The sequence below is a fragment of the Lactuca virosa genome, chromosome 5 (assembly GCF_052849685.1).
Source record: "Lactuca virosa cultivar CGN04683 chromosome 5, Lactuca_virosa_CGN04683_v6, whole genome shotgun sequence".
NCBI lineage: Eukaryota > Viridiplantae > Streptophyta > Magnoliopsida > Asterales > Asteraceae > Lactuca > Lactuca virosa.
In genome coordinates, this window is record NC_136430.1 from 323,245,988 (window position 1) to 323,269,354 (window position 23,367).

Below are 23,367 nucleotides of genomic sequence, written 5' to 3' on the forward strand. Positions count from 1 at the left end.
TCTTAATGCCCCAGACATTTGGAAAATTTAGACAGGATAAATATTATAGCACAAGTAACCGATCCTATACACGAAGCATATGGGACACGATTCATGATATAATTTTTTTTTTATTTGCCATGTTCTGAAAATTTGACTATGAGGAGGGATGTCGTAATCATAATCGAATTTTGAGAACGCAATATATAGAATTTTCTTATGTTGAACCATTCCAACATTTAATCCATATATATATATATATATATATATATATATATATATATATATATATATATATATATATATATATCCTTGACTAAAGGTGACTAAAATCTCAATCTAAGCTTTTAGAATTGAAATGAAGTATATCCTCTCCATTAATTATAGCAAAACAACTTTTCCACCCCTGCAACTTCAAGAATTGAAACTTTGTTTTCTATAATTAACATTGCTGACTTACAACATTTAACATAATAATCATGCTCCCACTAGCTTTGACATGTATCCAAGAATCAGTTGGACTTCTAGAAACCAATACTTTATTGACTTTCTTTACCAAAGTTCAGATTCTTGATACGAGATGATTTGATAAGATTTTATCAAAATCATACACCTTTCGTTAGATAGGTCACATGTGTGTCTAAGCAATTTTAGAACTATGAAAAGGGATGTCGTAATCATAGTCTCAATTGTTTAGACCTTTGCCATTTCTCACAAGTCTATGTTAGTGTGCCATTTAACCACACGCGCTCCACTAACAACTTTGAGAATGCAAATATCACACTTGCTATCTTCCTAAAATCTACTTAGTGAAAGCGTTTCCTCACCATCATTTTCATGAATCGGAGAGAAACCTTATGACACTTAGATTTTATGGTGTATATGTTCCTATCCATGTGAATTTGTCACACAATGATAGTGACAAATCCAAACTCATATGGACTGAACTTGCCCGATCTCATTTTCTTGCCACCCGGCAGCACAAGTGCCTACCAATACTTCCAGGTTTTTATGCAAACAATTGAGAACTTATAGAACTCACAAGCATAGTCAACTTAAACTGGAATGGGCATAGAGACAGAAAAACAATAGGTTTTATTCTTGATTAGTTCTTGAAACTTTTCCAAGATATTTAAGACTCCCACTGTCCTCTTGACATATGAGATTCTCTTGTCAAGAACCATTCCTTGACAAAAAAAATATTCAAGAGTTAGTGTGGATTTTTATCAAGATAAACACTTCTCACAATTGGTCTTAGTTGGTCTTTGTTTTATCCAAAACATCACAACTTACCAATTTCAAATGTACAAGAGTAAGAAACATGTTACTCTTACATTTGACAAGTGTTAGAAACCTTTCTTCAAATTATGTCACTCAAGTTACAATCTTAGAGTATGACTCTAAGACTTGTTTTGGAACGAAGTATGATTTATCTTTTGATTTGACCATTTCCATACTTCACGATTCCTCTCCTTAGCCAAACAAATGTACTAAGGTTTTCTTAGAGGATCAATTGTGGTATGGTTCCATAATCACTAAGATAATCATAAAACAAGATACTCAAGTACTCTCCCATCTCTTCATATTGGAGAAACTTTTATCTTTCTGCCTATTTTGATTCTTCTTATTTATTCTGCCAATCATTGAAACATTTCCAATGTTTCAGAATTACACTTAAACTTGTAAGCATAACCATATTTACTAAACTTTAGTAAATCATAATGAATAATCTTATCGACCTTTGTGGTGGACCTGACCAGCGCACAACCTAGTGTACCCAATCCTTCAGTCTTTCACTTGACTCACACATACATGTGAACAAGGAATTAGTCTTAATTTCCCAAAAATGAAAATTTCTCACTCATCATACAATACTACTTGCATGATTCCAAGTTTCTGTCCAACTGAAACGTGGGTGATAAGAATCTTTCCTTATTTGGTAAATTATGACACTACCACAAATGAAAGAATGAAATCCATTTTCCAATATTGCTTATCAATGGAAACATATAAACAACAATTTTTCACAATTGCCATTGTAAGGATACGTAAAATAAATAAATTGAAATTTTTTCCTTTTTATTTTAAAACTTGCGGAAAAATGTTATCCTTACAATGCAAATACATATGAAAACTATGTTGATATCTATTCCTAAGCAATCTATCATAACTCTTACACAGCAACTCAAAATTCTGATCATCGAACCATGCGATCGAGATCCATCTTTGTGATCAGATCAACATACTCTTTCTTTAGGTTTCCTTTGGTTCTTCCAAAACATCAAAATGTAATTACATTACATCATGTATTAAGAATCTCCAAAAGAGACTTCATAGAGTTAGATAATGGACTTTAACCTGAAGCAAAGTCAAACCTTTTTGAGTTTTACCATCCTTATGAACTTTCTGATAAATTCGGCAGCTTCGCAACCAATGGCTCTTCTTTTGGCAAAAGAAACATATGGACTCTTTGGAAATGGTACACTTGATTGTCTCAGACTTAGCCTTTCTCTTTACCATTGGTCAAATGACTTGACCATGGTCAATCCCTTTCTATTGGGAAGAGAAAGCTTTTTTGGACTTCCAATGTCACCATTGTCAATGTCCAAATAGGTTTGGGAAGTAGATCTTCCAATCTGATTTGCTTTACCAATGCTCCAAATCATTGCTGATTTAGCAGCATCAATCAAATAGGTAAGATCACTAAGGGTCATGTTGTGATCTGTCATCAGGGAGTGACTGAGGAACCAAGTCAACAGCCAACTACCTCGAGACTTCGACACCCGACTCTCCCGGCTTGCCAATAGGGATTGAGTGACCTTGAACTTTTCAAGTATTTGAACTTGTGGGATAGGGAGAATAATGGGAGGAGGTGGAGGAAGTGAATCATGATTTCCATTCCCATTAATGCACAACAAAGGGATTAATCTTTCACCTTGATTGCCATGTGGGATATCATCTTCATCAGGAAAGCTTTTTCCTAAAGATTTGGGAAGACCATAGTTGTCTTAACTAGACATCTATAATGGGAGAAATTCAAGTTTAGTTGATTTAAAGTCCTTAACATAACACCCAATATGAAATATTAAGGCTAGGACCCAACAACCTATTTATAACTGGAAGAGGGATGCCGTAATCCAAGCTATAAAATAGTTGAAGGTATGTAAATGACGATTTACCAATTTCCACCTTGAAAACGAAATATAATTAAGTTTTAATTGGATTTGAAACTCCTAGATCTTTTGAGATACATTGAACTTTCAATGGCATGTTTGAATCTCGATTGTTCCCTCTCAAGTTTGTGACTGGGATGCCGAGGATCACAAACAAGGTGTGAATAACCATGCAAATTGACTTGGTACCCTCAACTTTATCACCTAATTGATGTGTCGGTTAACCACACACGCTCCACCAATCTATGATAAACATAAGTTACCCTTCGCCACACATTGTCAGTCTCATGTTAGTGTGCCGGTTAACCACACATGCTCCACTAACGACTTAACAAAGGTGCAAAGTGTAATTTCATGGGTTAGCACCATTTCACATTTTCCTAAGTAACTAAGATTGGGAATTTATAAGTGTTTAGTTACTTAGTATTTATCATTATACTTTTAATGAAGGGAGAATTATAGTCTTTATCTTACCCGTTCGGCTAACAACCCTCCACCAGTCAAGGAAGCGGTGGGTGAGAGTGGACACCCATTAAACTGCCATTTTATAGGCAGTAACCTTATACCCCCCTTATAGATCGGCTTCGTGAATGAGGCCTACTAACTGTAAGATTGACTTTATCTTATACATATCTATATAATTAAAATTATAATAATAGTATAAGGGTTGAATTTTAACTTTTAAAACTCTAAGGGCTTAACTTGGAATTAAAGAGTTCATGGGGAAAACTTTACAAATTCCAAAACTTGAGGGCAAGTTTTGAAACAATTCAAAAACTATTCAATTCCATAACTTATGAGTTTAAAGTAGTTTTAATTAAAAAACTCTTCAAGTTCCATAACTTGAGGACAAGTTATGGAAGACTTTAAACCATTAAAAGAATGTGACTTTTCTTTATTCATAACCTATGGAAATATGTATGAGTTTTATGAATCTTAAATGTGACTTTTCATATAACTTGAGGACAAGTTACAAAAACACATTTTAGAACCAACTCTTAGATTAATTTGGATTGAAAACAACAATTTCACATAACTATTCTACTAATCTAAGCAACTCATAAGAACAAGATAATTCAATCAAACTTTTTCATATAATTAGCCTAACCATTAAACTAATACAAAACATGAATCTATTGACAATTATCTTTGAAATTGGATTAGCATGAACATTACCACATCAAAAATAGGTTTATAAGTAGAAAAACATTTTAGGGTAATGTTCCTAGTCCAATTCCAGCCAAAACAGTCGAAGATATGCTGTTTGGGGGTCCAACTCGTCGAGTGCATGAACCAACTCGGCGATTTGGATGAGTTTAGCCTTGGACTCGTCGAGTCCCTTCATGGACTCGGCGAGTCTGCTGTTCAGACAACAACAAACTTCGATTTTTCAGCCAATTTTGCAAGTATAACAAGAAAACAAGCCTAGGCTCTGATACCACTGTTGGGTTTTGAGCATTCTAACACTCCTAAGGTGTTCATGCAACCCTAAATACCTTGGATCTATGTTTTCACTAATTATACATGCAATGGTGTTTCCAAGGTATTAAACCTATGACTAGCATCCAATTGACATATACCACACAAGAATCTAGTTAGGATAACTTACCTTATAGTGGAGATTGAAGTCTTGATGTATCTAGCCTTAAGAGCTTAGCCCCAATAGTGTGGAAGCCTCAAGTGGAATCACAAATCACCATCAACAACTTGGAAGAACTTGAGAGAATATGGAGCTCACTAGAATCGGCCACCTTTTCTTACACACACTCGTGCACATTTTTGTGAGCCATGGACCCCTTTATATATTATGGAGGATTAGGGTTACATCCATGTAAACCCTAATACCCATGACCTTTCATTTACATAGGATCCATGGGTTAAAAGCTCCATGGACTATCCATGGACTTCCATACACTCTTAGCCCATCCTAAGTAAACCTTGGCCCATTCCATATATATGTAAGAGTCCATATTTAATTAGTCTCTTTTTGATCACTAAATTAATTCCAAATTAATTCTAGACCAATACTAATTAAATAATATGATTTCATATTAATATATTATAACTAATAATATATTAATATATCATATATATAACCTCTTATCTCAAAAGTCTATCCATACAAATTGTTCCGGTGAAGTGCAACCCAAATGGACCATGTCGAGTCGGGTCAAGTCATACCAATTATAGTTATGGACTTAGACACTCATCCAACAAATGGTACACGGGACTATCTCAGACTTAGCCTTTCTCTTTACCATTTGGTCAACCGAGTTGACTATGACCGATCCCTTTCCATTGGGAAGAGAAAGCTTTTCTGGATTTCCAATGTTACCATTGTCAATGTCCATGAGGGTTTGGGAAGTAGATCTTTGAATCAAATCTTCTTTACCAGTGCCCTAAATCATTGCTGATTCAGCAGCATCAAGCAAATAGGTAAGATCATTAAGGGTCATGTCATGGTCTGTCATATAGTAGTCCCAAAGGAACTCACTATGTGACTTAGGAAGTGATTAAAGAACCTAGTCAACAACCAACTTCCTCAAGACTTTGACACCCAACTCTCCCGACTTGTCAATATGTGACTTCATCTCCAAGATGTGAGCACACATAGACTTTGTTTGCCAATAGGGCTTGAGTGACCTTGAACTATTCAAGAACTTGTGGGTTAGGGAGAATAATTGGAGGAGGTGGAGAAAGAGAAGTATGATTTCCAGTCCTATTAATGCACAACAAAGGGATTAATCTTTCACCTTGATTTCCATTTGGGATATCATCTTCATTAGGAAAACTTTATCCAAAAGGATAAGGAAGACCATAGTTATCATAACTAGACATCTATGAGGGAGAAATTCAAGTTTTAGTTGATTTAAGTCCTTAATATAACACTCAATATGAAATATTAAGGCTAGGACCCAACACAATATTTTATAACTTGAGAGGGATGTCGTAATCCAAGCTAGAAAATATTTGAAGGTAGGTAAATGACGATTACCAATTTCCACCATGAAAAACGAAATTTAACATTAGGTTTTAAATGAATTGAAACTCCTAGATCTTTTGAGATTCATTGAACTATTCAATGGCATGTTTAAATCTCGATTGTGCCCTTCAAGTTTGTGAGTGGGATGCCGAGGATGACAAACAAGGTGTGAATAACCATGCAAATTAACTTGGTACCCTTAATCTTTATCACCTAATTGATGTGCCAGTTACCCATACGCGCTCAACCGATCTATGATAAACATTAAGTCACCCTTTGCCACTCTTACTAGTCCATGTTCGTGTGCCGGTTACCCACACACGCTCCACCAACGACTTGGTAAGGTACAAAGTGTAATTTCATGGGTTAGCACCAAATTCAAATTTTCCTAAGTAACTAAGATTGGGAATTTATAAGTGTTTAGTTAGTTAGTATTTATCATTATACTTTTAATGAACGGAGAATTATAGTCCTGTCAAACCCGTTCGGCTAACGACCCTCCACCAGTCAAGGAAGCGGTGGGTGAGAGTGGACACCCATTAAACTGCTATTTTATAGGCAATAACCTTATACCCCCCCCTTATAGACCGGCTTCATGAATGAGACCTACTAACGGTAAGACTGACTTTATTCTTATACATATATATAACTATTAACTATTAATATTATAATAGTATAAGGGTTGAATTTTAACTTTTAAAATTCTAAGGGTTTAACTTGGAATTAAAGTATTCATGGGGGGAAACTTTACAAATTCCAAAACTTGAGGGCAAGTTTTGAACAATTCAAAAAAACTTTTCAATTCCATAACTTATGAGTTTAAAGTAGTTTTTAATGGAAAAACTCTTCAAGTTCCATAACTTGAGGACATGTTATGGAAGACTTTAAAGCATTTAAAAAATGAGACTCTTCATTTTCATAACTTATGGAAATCTTATGAGTTTTAAAAATCATAAATGAGACTTTTCATATAACTTGATGACAAGTTACAAAAACACATTTTATGAATAACATTTAGATCAATGTGGATTGAAAACAAATTATCACATAGTATTTCTATTAATCTAAACTAACTCATAAGAACAAGATAATTCAAATCAAACAATTTTCATGTAATTAGCCTAACCACTAAACTAATACAAAACATGAATCTATTGACAATGATCTTTTAAATTGGATTAGCATGAACATTACCACATAAAAAACAGGTTTATAAGTTCAAAACAGCTTAGGGTAATGTTTCTAGTCCAATTCCAGCCAAAAAAAGCTCGAAGATATGTTGTCCGGGGGTCCAACTCGCCGAGTGCAAGAACAAACTCGACGAGTTGGATGAGTTTGTTCATGGAATCGTCGAGTCCCTTAAAGGACTCGTCGAGTCCCCTGTCCAGACAGCAGAAAATTCATTTTTTTCAGCTTTTTCAGCAATTTCCATCAAGTATAATTAAAAACAACCCATGGCTCTGATACCACTGTTGGGTTTTAGTATACTACAACATCCTATGGTGCACATACAACCCTAAATACCTTGGATCTATGTTTTCACTAATTATACATGCAAATGGTTTCCAAGGCATTAAACCTATAACTAGCATGCAATTTGTCATAAACAATACAAGATACTAGTTAGAGCAACATACCTTATATGTGGCTTGAAGTCTTGATGTATTTGGTGTTGCTTGAAAGACTTTTGGCTTTAAGAACTTAGTGCCCCAAGTGTTGCACCTCAAATGGTTCACAAACACCATGAACAAAAGATGACTTTTTAAGAGAAGCTTCTTGTCACACAAAATCGGCTATCTCCTCCTTAGAATGCATAGGTGTCGATTTTGGTGACTATGGGTCCTTCTTATAGTGTGACAAGGTCTAGGGTTTCATCCATACAAAACGCTAATGCCCATGACCTTTCTTTTCCTTAGGCTCCATGGGTTAAACCTCCATGGACTATCCATGGACCACCATATTGGTTTAGCCCATAACAATTGGCCCACACTATAAGAATTATTGATTTACCAAATCAATCCCCATATATCTAATTAGTCTCTTTTGATCACAAAATTAATTCCAAATTAATTATTGATCAATACTAATTAAATTATATGATTATTAATATATTATAACTTATAATATATTAACACATCATAATAAGCTCTTCTAAAAAATCCATCAAATTTTCCTAGTGAAGGCAACCCAAATGGACCATGCTACTCTCGGGTCAAGTACATACCAATTATAGTTATGGGCTTAGACACCTAATCCAACACAATCTTCCTCAGGATGGAATACTCTCGGCCCTCAACCATCGGGTTAGAATGCTCCAGCCTGTTGGCTTACGCACAAAGCAGTGAAGCCTCGCCCATCAATCAATCATATGCATATATATCAGATAATCACAAAATAGTCTACAGACAGTCAAACCGATCTACAGATCACTACGCATAACAACATCCTATCTACCAGGATACCGATCTAACAGATCATAACCGCATAGAAACATCCTATCTACCAGGACACCGATCTAACAAATTATAACTATAATAAAACAGGAAAACAATCCAAAGGGTCGCCCTTGATGCCTTCGACCCTGTTAGTACAGTGAGGAAAACTCACCTCACACTGCTGAAGTCCCGCGTATAATCTCTAGCTGTTGGATGACAGATTCCCGAACTGTCAACATCAAAACGACACCCAATTAATAATTGGGTTCCAACACATAACCATAAGTCCATGCTTGGGGTAAAAGACTACTTTACCCCCAACCTAGCTTGATTCAAGCCCAAGGCCCAAGCTCACACTCCAAAGGCCCAAAAGTCAAACAATGGACCAAAGCCCAACATATGGCCCAATTTTCCAAATTGGGCCCAAACCCCTCACATGGTCTTATCTTAAGGCCCAACCATTTATTCTAGTCCAAACACTTGGCATTCCAATGGTCCAATATCTCATAATCATCAAGACCCAATTATGGCCCATCTATGGCCCAATTTTCCAAATTAGGCCCAAGCCTTTCCAATGGGCCTTATCCTAAAGCCCAATCCAAATATTCTAGTTCATATACTTGTTCTTGGTGGGCCCATCAATAGCCCAATCACCAAAGCCCAACAAAAGGCCCAACTCAAGGCTCAAGCAAAATTAGGGTTTTCACATAAAATGACGATTAGGGTTAAGTGTTCTTACTTAACCCATTAAGGACTTAATCCATTAAGTCCATCATTCTACTAGGTAAATCATACAGTGTGATCGGGTGTAATTCATAATTCAATTCCAATGGCCCAAAACGCGGGTCCCGATAAGTCGGAACCAACAAATCCAAAATTAGGGCCTTCTAAACCCTAATTAGGGTTTACAACCCAATCGCGTTCCAATTATCCCATTTGTTAAGTTTTTAGGTTAATTAATTGTTAATTAAGTCGGTCACCACCCATTACCACCTCGGGTAGTGGTGGTCAATGGCGGCTCACGGCGGCGGCCACCACCTCGTGGTGGTGGTTATGATTTTTGGCTAAATATGTCCAAGCATCCCAAAATAACAATCACACAAACAAAAGCACACAGCCACCCAAGGTGGCGGCGTGAGGTGGCAACCACCACCTCACGGCGGTGACGAGTTGTTTTCCTTGAATAATCCGGCCATATAATGTACATACAATATTACACCAAAACACACCTAAATACATAGTAAACACACACCCACAACCACCCTCGTGGTAGAAGGCGGTGGTAGAAGGTGACAGCCACCACCTCACGATGGTGGTGGTGGCTTTCTCGTGAAGTCCGGCCAAGCAACACTACCCACGATGTAACGCCCACAGATTCGGGCTAGTCAATTTAAGGACAATGATCGTCAAAAATGACTTTTTGATGGAAGATTATTTAGAAGGAGTTATCTTAACTAAGTTGTAGTATATGTTACAAGGATTCCGTACATATAAAGAACGCTGAAATCCGAGTTATAACGAAGAAGTTATGACCCGTTGAAGTTTCGCGACAGAACCGGCACGACACAGCGCGACGTAAATAGTGAATTTACGATAGAGCGATATTTAGCCTTAGCGATGTAAACGAAAGTCTTAGAATACGTTAAACCGAGAGTGTGCATATAAAGAACACCCAAATCTGACTTCGTATGAGGAAGTTATGATTTTTCGAAGTTTCGGCTTAGCAGTATGCAGCCCGAAATTCGAATAATAGATCGAGCGGTTTTAAGCCGACACAACCTAAATGATAATCGAAGATCTCGTTAATAGTAGTACAACGGTAAAAAGACAGACGAAAACGGACGTCGGATGAAGAAGTTATGAATTTTTAACGGACTTTTCCTGTCCCTGCCCGTTAAAAATATAATATTAATATAATATTAAAAATAAAATCAAAATTTGCCGACGGAGTCTAAATGAAAGATGTAGAGCATAATCTCACCTACGCGTGGATATAAAGAACGTCAAAAACGGAGCTCGTATGCGAAAGATATGGATTTTTGAAGTTCGGAGCACAAACTTCGAGAATTTGACTGCCTTCACGACGTGAACACAGTGTTCACGACGAGAATTCAGTAAACGACGCGTTTCGAGCCTAGAAGACACACGACAAGCCTAGGGGATGACCAGGATCAAAGTCACGACGTGAACATGCTTGGTTCACGACGTGAATGTCGAATTTTCAGCCTATAAATAGAAATCGAGGGTATCCGGGAATGGTTGCTAATTCACACTCTCTTTCACTCTCTATACCCTCTCTAGCCATCTTAAAACACCCCGAAGCCTCGGGAACGCCCTTAGCACCTGAAGAAAGCCCGAAGTTCCTGAGAAAAAGAGTTTTTCGAACCGAAACTCTGCCCGCGTCGAAGTTTCGCGACAGAACCGGCACGACACAGCGCGACGTAAATAGTGAATTTACGATAGAGCAATATTTGGCCTTAGCGATCTAAACGAAAGTCTTAGAATACGTTAAACCGAGAGCGTGCATAAAAAGAACGCCCAAATCTGACTTCGTATGAGGAAGTTATGATATTTCGAAGTTTCCGCTTAGCAGTATGCAGCCCGAAATTCGAATAATAGATCGAGCGGTTTTTAACCGACACAACCTAAACGAGAATCAAAGATCTCGTTAATAGTAGTACAATGGTAAAAAGACAGACGAAAACGGACGTCGGATGAAGAAGTTATGAATTTTTAACGGACTTTTCCTGTCCCGGCCCGTTAAAAATATAATATTAATATAATATTAAATATAAAGTCAAAATTTGTGACATCCCCAATTTCACGGAAAAGACCGATTTGTTTATGCTTTGTTTTAAAATCAGAGTAATCTTTTAAAGAAAACAGTTGCGGAATTTGTTCCCAAACAAAATAAGATAAAACTTTATCAAAACATTTCTCAAAGAGAATGTACTTTTCATTAAATAATAAAACCTCGGGATGTCATGTTCCGATACAAACCAAAAAGCATAAACAGTACAATTTAACCTTACAGCAGTTATTTACAACTACTGGTCTATAATCCAGAATCTCTCGTCAAGTCAACCAACTTATACTCTTGTGCCATTACCTGTAATGCAAAGAAAACTGAGTGGGTCAGGCTTGGGAGCCTGGTGAGCATATAAGGTTTTCATCCCACAATGTTATATCATATATACATATATATATATATATATATATATATATATATATATATATATAATATATATATATATATATATATATATATATATATATATATATATATTAGAACTCACAAACTTATATAATTTCACCATATAAAAGCAACTTTTATCCCACCCCATCAATCCTCACAACGACACGATCTAAACTCTCGTATCTAGAATTTTCCTCTTTACCTGATCCCTACTCACAGATCTAAAACTATCCTCTTCACCCGATCCATACTCACGGATCTAAAACTAACCTTTTCACCTGATCCATACTCACGGATCTAAAACTAACCTTTTTCCCTGATCCATACTCATGGATCTAAAACTACCTGATCCATACTCACGGATCTAAAACTAACCTCCTGATCTGATCCATACTCCCGGGTCAATAATTGTACCCAATCCATACTCCCGGAATAGGGACAATTAACTATACCTTAATCGTGATCTGATCCATACTCCCGGATCAATAACTGTGCCCAATCCATACTCCCGGACTAGGGACAATTAACTATACCTTAATCCTGATCTGATCCATACTCACGGATCTAAAAACTAGCCTCTTGATCTGATCCCTACTCACGGATCTAAAACTAACCTCTTGATCTGATCCATACTCACGGATCTCATCTACCCATGTCCTACCCAACATATTTGTAGTTACAAAATACATATACAGTTTAACTCATTAAAACCTATATAGTTCATCCATTCCACCAACATCTCAAATAAACAACAATATATAAACACATAGCACGTATTTCATAGCAAATACTTCATACTTATGTGTTAGAAGAAAGTAACTATACACTCACTTGATTAGAAGATGATCGGACAGCGCCTCGTCTCTTGAAATAATCTTTTCCGACGAAACCGGGATGCTTTCTTGAAAACCGGGCTTCTCACAGGCAGAGTTTCGGCTCGGAAAGTTCACTTCTCTGGATTTTTGGGGCTTCGGAACTTGCCTCGGGTCTCGGGAATAATACCGGGGCTTCGGGGTATTTCTTGCACGCAAAACGATGCAAAAACGAGAGAGAAGGAAAGAAAATGAGCAAAGAACTCGGTTGTCTTCGACTTCTATTTATAGGGACTGAAACCCCGAGTTACGCTGGGCGTAACCCCAAATTACGCTGGGCGTAATCCTCCGTCCACATGTACGTTGGGCGTACATCTAGGTACGCTGGGCGTACTGCGTGGATAGGGCCGGATGAGTCACGGGTTTGGTATTATCCGATTTTATAATTAAATAAATATATTTTAATTATTTAAAAACTTCAGAAATTCATATCTTCCTCATACGAACTCCGTTTTCGACGTTTTTTATATCCACATGTAGGTGAAACTATGCTCTACAACTTTCATTTAGACTCCGTCGGCTGATTTCGAATTTATTTTTATTATATTATTTTTAGTAGGCCGGGACAGGAAAACTCCGTTATAAATTCATAACTTCTTCATCCGACGTCCGTTTTTGTCTGTCTTTTTACCGTTACACTACTAATAACGAGATCTTCGATTATCGTTTAGATTGCTTCGACCAAAAATCACTCGATGTTAAATTCGAGTTTCGGGCTGCATACTGCTGAGCTGAAACTTCGAAAAATCATATCTTCCTCATACGAAGTCAGATTTGGACCTTCTTTTTATTCACGCTCACGGTTTAACGAACTCTACGAATTTCGTTTAGATCACTAAGGCTAAATATTGGTCTAACGTAAATTCACTTTTTACGTCACACAGCGTTGTGTCGGTTGTGTCGCGAAACTTCGACAGGTCATAACTTCTTCGTTATAACTCGGATTTTGGCGTTCTTTATATGTACGGAATCCTTGTAACATATACTAAAACTTAGTTACGTTTACTCCTTCTAACTAATTTTCTATCAAAAAGTCATTTTTGATGCTTATGGTCTCTAAATTGACTAGCCCTGATATACGGGTGTTACAAAATTAGCCGACGGAGTCTAAATGAAAGATGTAGAGCATAATCTCACCTACGCGTGGATATAAAGAACGTCAAAAACGGAGCTCGTATGCGAAAGATATGGATTTTTGAAGTTCGGAGCACAAACTTCGAGAATTTGACTGCCTTCACGACGTGAACACACTGTTCACGACGAGAACTCAGTAAACGACGCGTTTCGAGCCTAGAAGACACACAGCAAGCCTAGGGGATGACCAGGATCAAAGTCACGACGTGAACATGCTTGGTTCACGACGTGAATGTCGAATTTTCAGCATATAAATAGAAATCGAGGGTATCCGGGAATGGTTGCTAATTCACACTCTCTTTCACTCTCTATACCCTCTCTAGCCATCTTAAAACACCCCGAAGCCTCAGGAACGCCCTTAGCACCCGAAGAAAGCCCGAAGTTCCTGAGAAAAAGAGTTTTTCGAACCGAAACTCTACCCGCGTGAAGCCCGGTTTTTCAGAAAACGTCCCGGTTTCATCGAAGAATATTGTTTTAAGGGACGAAGTGCTGTCCAATTGTCGTCTTAACAAGTGAGTGCATATAATTTTCATTTTACACATAGATATGAAGTATTTTATATAAATTACGTGCTATGTGTGCATATTATCTGTATACTTGTTATCTATGTTAGATGAACACTATTATACATGTTTTAAATGATTTAAACTGTATATATATTTTATATCTACAAATATGTTGGGGTAAAACATGGGTAGATGAACTAGATGATATGTGATGAAATAAAAATTGATGAGAGGTATCGATGTTTAAGATGATCTAGTCATCTAGCAGAGTATAGACATAGTTATTTGTTATTAATCCGGGAGTATGGATTAGGTATTTTTGAACTATGTGTTCATCCGATAAGTATCATGTACAAAGTTCTTTTTTTTGTCATTATTGTGTGTCGGGGTACGGGAGCGTACGGGAATCCTTTATTAGTATTTTTCCTATACTTTTTATTTTAAAGAGCTTTGGAGTCTTCATTTCTTTTATGAAGTGATCGGACGAGCTTCATGTGTCAGGGTTTCCGTTCACGATATTCAGACCACTGCTAGGAAAAGTTCGATGTTAGATAGGGTGAGTCTGGGGGTAAAATACCTCACGATATTCAGATCACTGCTAGGCAAAGTTTGATGCTGGATAGGGTGAGTCTGGGGGTAAAATACCTCACGATATTCAGACCACTGCTAGGCAAAGTTCGATGTTGGATAGGGTGATTCTGGGGGTAAAATACCTCACGATATTCAGACCACTGCTAGGCAAAGTTCGATGCTGGATAGGGTGAGTCTGGGGGTAAAATACCTCACGATATTCGGACCACTGCTAGGCATTGTTATCTACATAACTACCCCTGACTTAATTGTCTTGGTTCTTTCTTTTACAAACGAAGGTTCGTGGTGAAACTTATTACATTCCCCTCATTTGATGTCTTTATCAATCCTCGTTTGCTGCTAGGGAATTTCCGAAGCAGCTTCCTCAGTTTGTTGTTCATATCGATCCTTTAGGCTAGATCTTGTAAGATCATTGTATAGGATCAGTACGTGGGGATCGACGTTCGTTAGTGCTTGTAGTATAAACCTCGGGCAGCGATGGACTTCATGCCTATTCCTTAGGTCAGTCCTTAGGAATGAAGGATAGATGATTCTTAGGGCAGATCTTTAAGATTAAATAAGATAATGGGGATGGGTAATTGGGTTGATTTTTTTATGATTAAATATAATAATTATATTATTGTGGGTTGAAAGCCCTATGTACTCACCAGGTTTCCTAACCTGATCCACTCAGTTTATTTGTATCACGGGTGTCGATACGAAGCTACTTTACACTAAGAGATTTAAAGGAGATGTAGATCACTAGTGTAAATAAATCTAAGGTCTGTTTATGCTTATGTTTCAGTATTGACGATGACATCCCAAAGTTTTAATATGGACAAAATACATTTCTTCGGAAATGCTTTGATAATATATTTATCATGTTTTTCTGGGAACAAATTCCGCAACATTTTTATTAAGAGGGTACTCTGATTTTTTTAAAGCATAAACAAAATCGGTCTTTGTTGGCCGTGAAATTGGGGATGTCACACACGACAAACACACACTAACAACAGAAACACAAGATTTTCCCGGAATAGGAACACCACCACCCACCTGGTGGCGTACGGTGACGACAGTGACGAAACATCAACACTACGATCGGCGTTAGTGGCGGCAGCGGACGATGGCGACTATGTCTTCGACGGTTGCGGTGCAGCGGCGGGTCGTCACGATACTACAGAGGAAGAAGAAGCAGCGAAGGAGGGTAGAAAGCTGCTTGCGGCGATGCAACAGTGGAAGGAGATGGCGAAGAGTTGAACCGGAGTAGCAGCGATGACCACAACGGCGAATGAAGGTGGCGATAGAGTGGTGGTTGCACCGACGGTTGGCTTCCATTGGCGACACCGGTGGCTAGGAGGCGGCGGCCGGAAATAGTAGAAATGAGAGTGGCGGCTGGAGGTAAAGGGAGGTATAAGGTGGCGGATGTGTTTAGTTTAGGGTTAGGGTTACCGGGGTTGATGGGTTATATACCCCGACTCACATAACTTCATCCCATAATGACGCAAATGGTCCCTCCTTCTCCTTTTTCTTTCAACTTAAGTCCGTAATTTACCCTTTTAGCCCCAGCCTCTAAAAATCCTTTCATAACAAGCCCAATATTTTACCAAACAGCCCCTCCTCTACATATTATTTTAAACTGAAGTCCATATATTACCATTCAGCCCCTTAGCCTCCAAAATCTTTAAATTTAGGTCCAATATTTACCAAACACTCCCTGACCTTTGAAAATCTTTACAAAATAAATCCCGGAATTACACTTTTAACCCCCAACGTCCAAATTAAATCATCTAACCCCCGAATAATCCAAATTATAACATTTGGCTCCCCGAAACCAACACCCCACTAAATATGATGGATTTTTGGGCTACTATTCATTCATTAATTTTATCTCTTTATTTATTTAATAAACGGGAAGTGGGGTCGACCTTTTAGTGCCTTGTAGGGACTCTGACTGCTATCTACGATGCGATCAGGGGGGAATAGCGCAAGGGCTTAAGTCATCGATTCAAGTCCTGTCTTTTTTTCGGTATGCCGATGTTACAATTCCCCCCCCCCCCCCACTTAAATTAGATTTCGTCCTCGAAATCATTCCTTACCATCCTTGTCACGCCAAACCACTCAAGTGACATGGCCACAATCTCGAGCACAACCCCAACTTTCCCAAGGCAATCAAAACCAACCCTCACAGGGTTCTAAAGCCCGAAGATGGACGAATTCCCCGCATTATGATCACATTACTCAATCTGAAATCTGTAGTCTCGAGATGATCTGGCTCCCTGACAGACCGCCCATACTGAATCATTATTGTTGAACCCATTCCGCTTATCTCTCAACTAACTATTCAACTTCTGATAACTGGGTGTTCCAACTGTATGTGACTTAGCATTTCCCAAACACCTAGATACTTCTCATACACATGAAAACCCAAATCGTTGATACTGCCCTAAACACAGAAACTGTTAGAAACAGTAGGCTGCCTTCTGGTTGCTTCCAAAATCCACCGAGACCTCCTGGTCCCAACTTATCTGGAATACTGAAGTCCTGCCCGGTTGCTGAGCCAAGATCAATCTCACGGTCACCCCACGCGACTTCCGAAGGAAAATTCGACTAGAAATAACTGCCCTAGCTATAACTCCACTCATGGCTCCATGAATCCTTCTGGTCCATCCGATCATAATATCCTGATAACCCATCGCCATCAAATCAAATACGAAAAGTGAACGCTACCAGAATATTGTAGTCTTACATCATGCCCGGTCCCCAACGACCTACCGTTTCCTGATTCCCATCATGCTGTGGTCTACCCACAATCTTGAGAACTGGCCCATCCTGACCTAATCATCTGACAGATTCCGTGAATGCTGCGGGTCATCCCGAAGTCTCATAACACTTTCACCTCAACTGACTACTAGTGAATGCTACCGCTCCCCCGTTGTCTTACAATACTTTCACCTCACCACATTCCCAGCCCTATGTATTACCCTCAATCTATCAATCCAAATACCCTCAGAGTCGAGCACACACTCGACCAGACACCCGCATTGAACTCAATTCATGACTGGGACCCCAACCTGATTCCCCAAACACTGCTACCAAGCACCGAGAAGACGTGATTCACATGTTGGGGAGTGTTACCGAACTCCCAACTCACACCACCCTCAACCCAAACAGCCACTTGGGCCGCCTTCCTACCTGACAGAAATGCGAAACTTATCCCAGTTTCAAAACCGCTCCTGTTTCCGAATCCCGGGACAACTCTCCCCCGCTTTGAATCGACTAAATTCTCAAGGCACAGGAGAATTAAAGGATTCCCAATCCTTCTTGCCTTACAACGATCCACCCGATGACAACTAGCACTTTCCAATTAGTGCTCCACTACTAGCCAATCCCAAAAGATCATACAACTTCTAAGAACTAGATTAACACTTCCTGAATCCCACTGGAACCAACAGTCCCTAATGCTTGAATGATACCACACTCAAATCTTGAAGACCAAAAGATAGATGCTCCAACCAATACCTCAGCAACGAGCTACTTCCCTTGGCGCTTTCATCTTCCAATAAATAACGGTTACTAAAACCTCTGAATCCTGACAATGCTGAATAACCATCCTGTGGGACCTTGTCCGCAGAACTCCCACATACTACCCCCTCTTCCCAATGTGCACCAAACATATCTCCCACTCTCGGGCTCTAGAAATCATATCATTCAGGGTCTCGCACACTGACTCACTTACCAGCCCAGTCGTCCACAAATGAACTGCAGTAGCTGAAGTAACCTCTGCCCTAAACCGGGCTACAAACTACTCCCAAGACATAGTCTCCAATCCCAAAAGCGCAATAGATCGCACAATCAATGCTTGTCTCCCATAGAAGAGATCCAAAGCGAAGCGGACCTTAGCTCCTATGGGTAGGGACGGTAATCGCATATGCCTTACAAGATACTCATGCCACATCGACCCACCCGCGATCACGAGTTCTGAAATACTATCGCCAACCCCTGGGACCAACTGACCCCGAGCTGGAATACAATCTGACCCTGGGGTCACAAGCCTGCTTACTCATTCGAACTCGGAAAACTGAAAGGGTACAACCCTTGCCATATATGATGAAATTCCAATCCATCAGTCAACCATTCTATTTCTAGCTGCAAAACTCAACCGATAATAATCATCACTCCCTTCCCGAGTCCTGCGACTCGCATCCCGGCCTTGAGCAAAACTCCCGAATCCTCAAATCAAGACTCACTAGGTCTGCACGAAGCAACCAAAATCGCTAACGCCACTGGGCTCACACCAAATATCCGGACCATCCACCTGTCTGAGCAACCACAACCAAAAGATTGACAGGAGCAGAACCACTGTCGCGAACCGTGGTATCCAACCATGATACCTTCCCTGACCAGCCCTTAGAATCCCCGAGATCTTCCTTGATTCGAGTATGATCCTGTGCTTTCAGTAGTATGGGACCAATACTACCTTCCACACCTATCCATACTTTCCTCAAGAATCATTTCGGGTCCTTTAAGACCTAGTCATAATATACTCATGTAGTCTGCCCAACAGCGAACCACCACACTAAAATACCCCCTAGGCTATCCTAGGATTCCACACTTCTCTGCCATAAACTGCTGAAGAACTCCTCACTACGTCAATTAGCTATTTCATTAATACAATCACATGCAGCAAAGCTCAGATAACCCTTTGAGTAACAGACTCATCCCTACAACGGTTGGACTCAGACGAGAGCTGCACAGCAGGATCAAATCCGTCACTCTGAGATTATTCAACCCTTTTCACATGTGACTTGACATATTCACTCAATAACTAACTCACATCACTCATGAGTTCCACAAAGCACAGAGCAAGCAACATTCGTGTAGAGGAGCCGACTGGCACTAAAACACAATAAAATTCAACAAATCCTCGTGCGAATTTTCCTGATCTCCAACTCCCAATATCTCGGGTGCACCTCAGTCCTACTCTCACTCTTCCAAGAGTGGCTAATCATTCCTCGTGCTGACCTGCTATACACTACACCCGCTAAGAGAAAGCTATTGGCCATCATCCATCAACGCGACTGGCTGGCGGGCCCTACACGACTCACCATACCACAAATTGCCACACGACCCTCCATTGGTGCCAGATGACTATTGGATGAATACAATCACATACCCCACTGTTTAAACAATCTTAGGCTAAAAGATTCAATCCCACAACGGTTAGACTCAAACGAGAGCTGCGCAGCAGGACCAAACCTCTCAATCTAAGATCCTTTAAACCATGTGGCATGTGACTTAGTGTATCCACTCAATAGCCAGTTCACACACGAAAGAGTCACATATCATCTCAACAAGAGAACTCTATAGGAACTAAGGCATCATATAATCAGGCAATTGTACCATGGAATTCCTGAGGATCCATAGCCTATTACTAGCATGCTATTCTAACATATCATAACATAACATAAGCTCAAATAACTGTGTGGTAAATTGGGGTCTACTTACTGGCTCCGGCTGATCGTAAACATCGCATCCTCTTTGATTGTTTTGAAAACCCTTTTCCCTTAGTTTCAGACTGGATTCACAAGAGTGTTCCTCCAATTCACTCAAACCAAGGCTCTGATACCAACTTGTAACATCCATAAAATTTAAGCCAATTTAAAACCTTTTCAACCAATCAAAAACCATTAATTATTACAAAATGTTTTCAAAATAGTTTCATATCAGAGTATACCAAAAACCATAAGTTCCAAAAACACAAGGATGTGTACGATCACACCTTCGCCTTGCCAAAACATCTGGAGCACCCGAAACAATAAACTAAAATCGTAAGTGCGAAGCTTAGTAAGTTCCCCCAAAATACCAACACACACAAAATAACATACATCACAAACAGCATACTACGAGTCCAATCATCCATCGGGATGGAATACCCCAGGCCCTTAACCATCGGGTTGGAATGCCAATATACTATGGGTCCAATCATCCATCGGGATGGAATACCCCCGACCCTTAACCATCAGGTTGAAATGCCAACATATTGCGAGTCCAATCATCCTCGGGATGGAATACTCTCGGCCCTCAACCATGGGTTGGAATGCCCCGGCCTGTTGGCTTACGCACAAAGCAGTGAAGCCTCAGCCATCAATCAATCATATGTACATATATATTAGATAATCACATAATATTCTACAGACAGTCAAACCGATCTACATATCACTAAGCATAGCAGCATCCTATCTACCAGGATACCGATCTAACAGATCGTAACCACATAGAAACATCCTATCTACCAGGACACCGATCTAACAGATCATAGCTATAATAAAACAGGATAACAATCCAAAGGGTCGGCCTTGGTGCCTTCGACCCTGTTAGTATTGGATTAGATGTCTAAGCCCATAACTATTATTGGTATGTACTCGACCCGAGTGTAGCATGGTCCATTTGGGTTGCATATCATCGGGACAATTTGTTAGGATGGACTTTTGAGAGAAGGTAATTTATGGTTTATTAATATATTATAAGTTATAGTATATTAATATGAAATCATATGTTTTAATTAGTATTGATCAAGAATTAATTTGGAATTAATTTAGTGATCAAAAAGAGACTAATTAAATCTATGGGGACTAATTATGATAATTAGTTATATTTATATGTGTTGGGCTTATGATCCATGTTGGACCAAGTTTATGTATGGATACATAAAGAGTTGGGCCACATGAACCATGGATCATAAAACCCATGGGTATGGATTTGGGTTATACCCATGACCCTTGGAATCCACACATATAAATACATGCTCTTAGCCTAAAAAACGCCACTTGAGTCATTCTTGGAGTTCATGGGTGTTTTTGGGTGCATGAAATTCTCTCTCAAGTTCTACCTTTGTTCATGATGTGTTGTGACTTCATTTGAGGCTTCCACACTATTGGGGCTAAGCTCTTTAAGGCCAAATACACCAAGACTTCAAGCTCCATCAAAAGGTATGTTATCCTAACTAGTATCTTATATGGTTTATGTCAAATGTATGTTAGTTATAGGTTTAATGCCTTGGAAACCATTTGCATGTATAATTAGTGAAAACATAGATCCAAGGTATTTAGGGTTGTATGTGCACCATAGGATGTTGTATTATACCAAAAACCCAACAGTGGTATCAGAGACATGGGTTGTTTTCTATTATATTCATGCAAATGTTTGATTGTCAAAGTTGGAAAAAAAAAGGAAAAAAAACATGAAGTTTGTCAAATTTTAAGATAATTACTTGTTTTGTGAAAAACTAATTATTTGTAAAATTTGAATCATTTGCTATATGAGTTGAATTAGGTCAAATTTAGTAAAAGATAAAATGATATGATTATTTTATTAGTTTTAAAAGGTTGATCTAAATGTTTTAAGGAGTTACAAATTTTGTCATAAAATTTTGGAGCTCAAAAGTTTTTTTTTTTTTTAAAGTTGTGATCTTAAGAGTTTTGAAACTTCCATAAGTTATGGATATGAAAGTTTTTTTTAATAAAAAAAAATTGATTCAAAGTTTTTATGGAGTTACAAAACTTGGTGTTAATGTTTTAAAGAATTTCATAACTTGTTCTTAAGTTATGGAAGATGGAAAGTTTCATCATAAAACACCATTAATTCCATAAGTTATGGAATCTAAAGGTTTTCAAGAGTTACTTAGGAAAATGTGAATAAGGTGCTAATCCATGAAATTACACTTTGCACTTTGTTTAAGCTGTTAGTGGAGCGTGTGTGGTTAACCGGCACACTAACCTGGACTTAACAAGGTAGGCAAAGGGTAACTTAATGTTTATCATAGTATCGTTGGAGCGTGTGTGGTTAACCGGCACATCGATTGAGGGGTAAATATTAAGGGTACCAAGTATATTTGCATGGTTACTTCACACCTTATTTTGTGATCCTCGGCATCCCAGTCACAAAACCTGAAGGGCACACTCGAGATTGAAACATGCCGTTGAAAAGTTCAATGAATCTCAAAAGAATCTAGGAGTTTCAAAACCAATTAAAACCTAATAATACATTTCGTTTATCTTGGTGGAAATTGGTGAATCGTCATTCACCTACCTTCAAATATTTTATAGCTTGGATTACGACATCCCTCTTCCAAGTTATAAAATAGTTTGTTGGGTCCTAGCCTTAATATATCATATTGGGTGTTATATTAAGGACTTAAATCAACTTTACGTGAATTTCTCCCATTGTTGATGTCTGGTTTAGACAACAATGATCTTCCCAAACCAAGCTTTCCTAATGAATATGACTTCCCGAGTTTGGCTCATGGAAGTCATACTTCTCTTCCTCCACCTCCTCCAATTATTCTCCCTAACCCACAAGTTCAAGGTCACTCAAACCCTAATGGCAAGCAAGGTCTATGTGTGATCACATCTTAGAGATGAAGTCACATATTGACAAGCCGGGAGAGTTGGGTGTCAAAGTCTTGAGAAAGTTGGATGTTCAATCACTTTCTAAGTCACATAGTGAGTTCCTTTGGG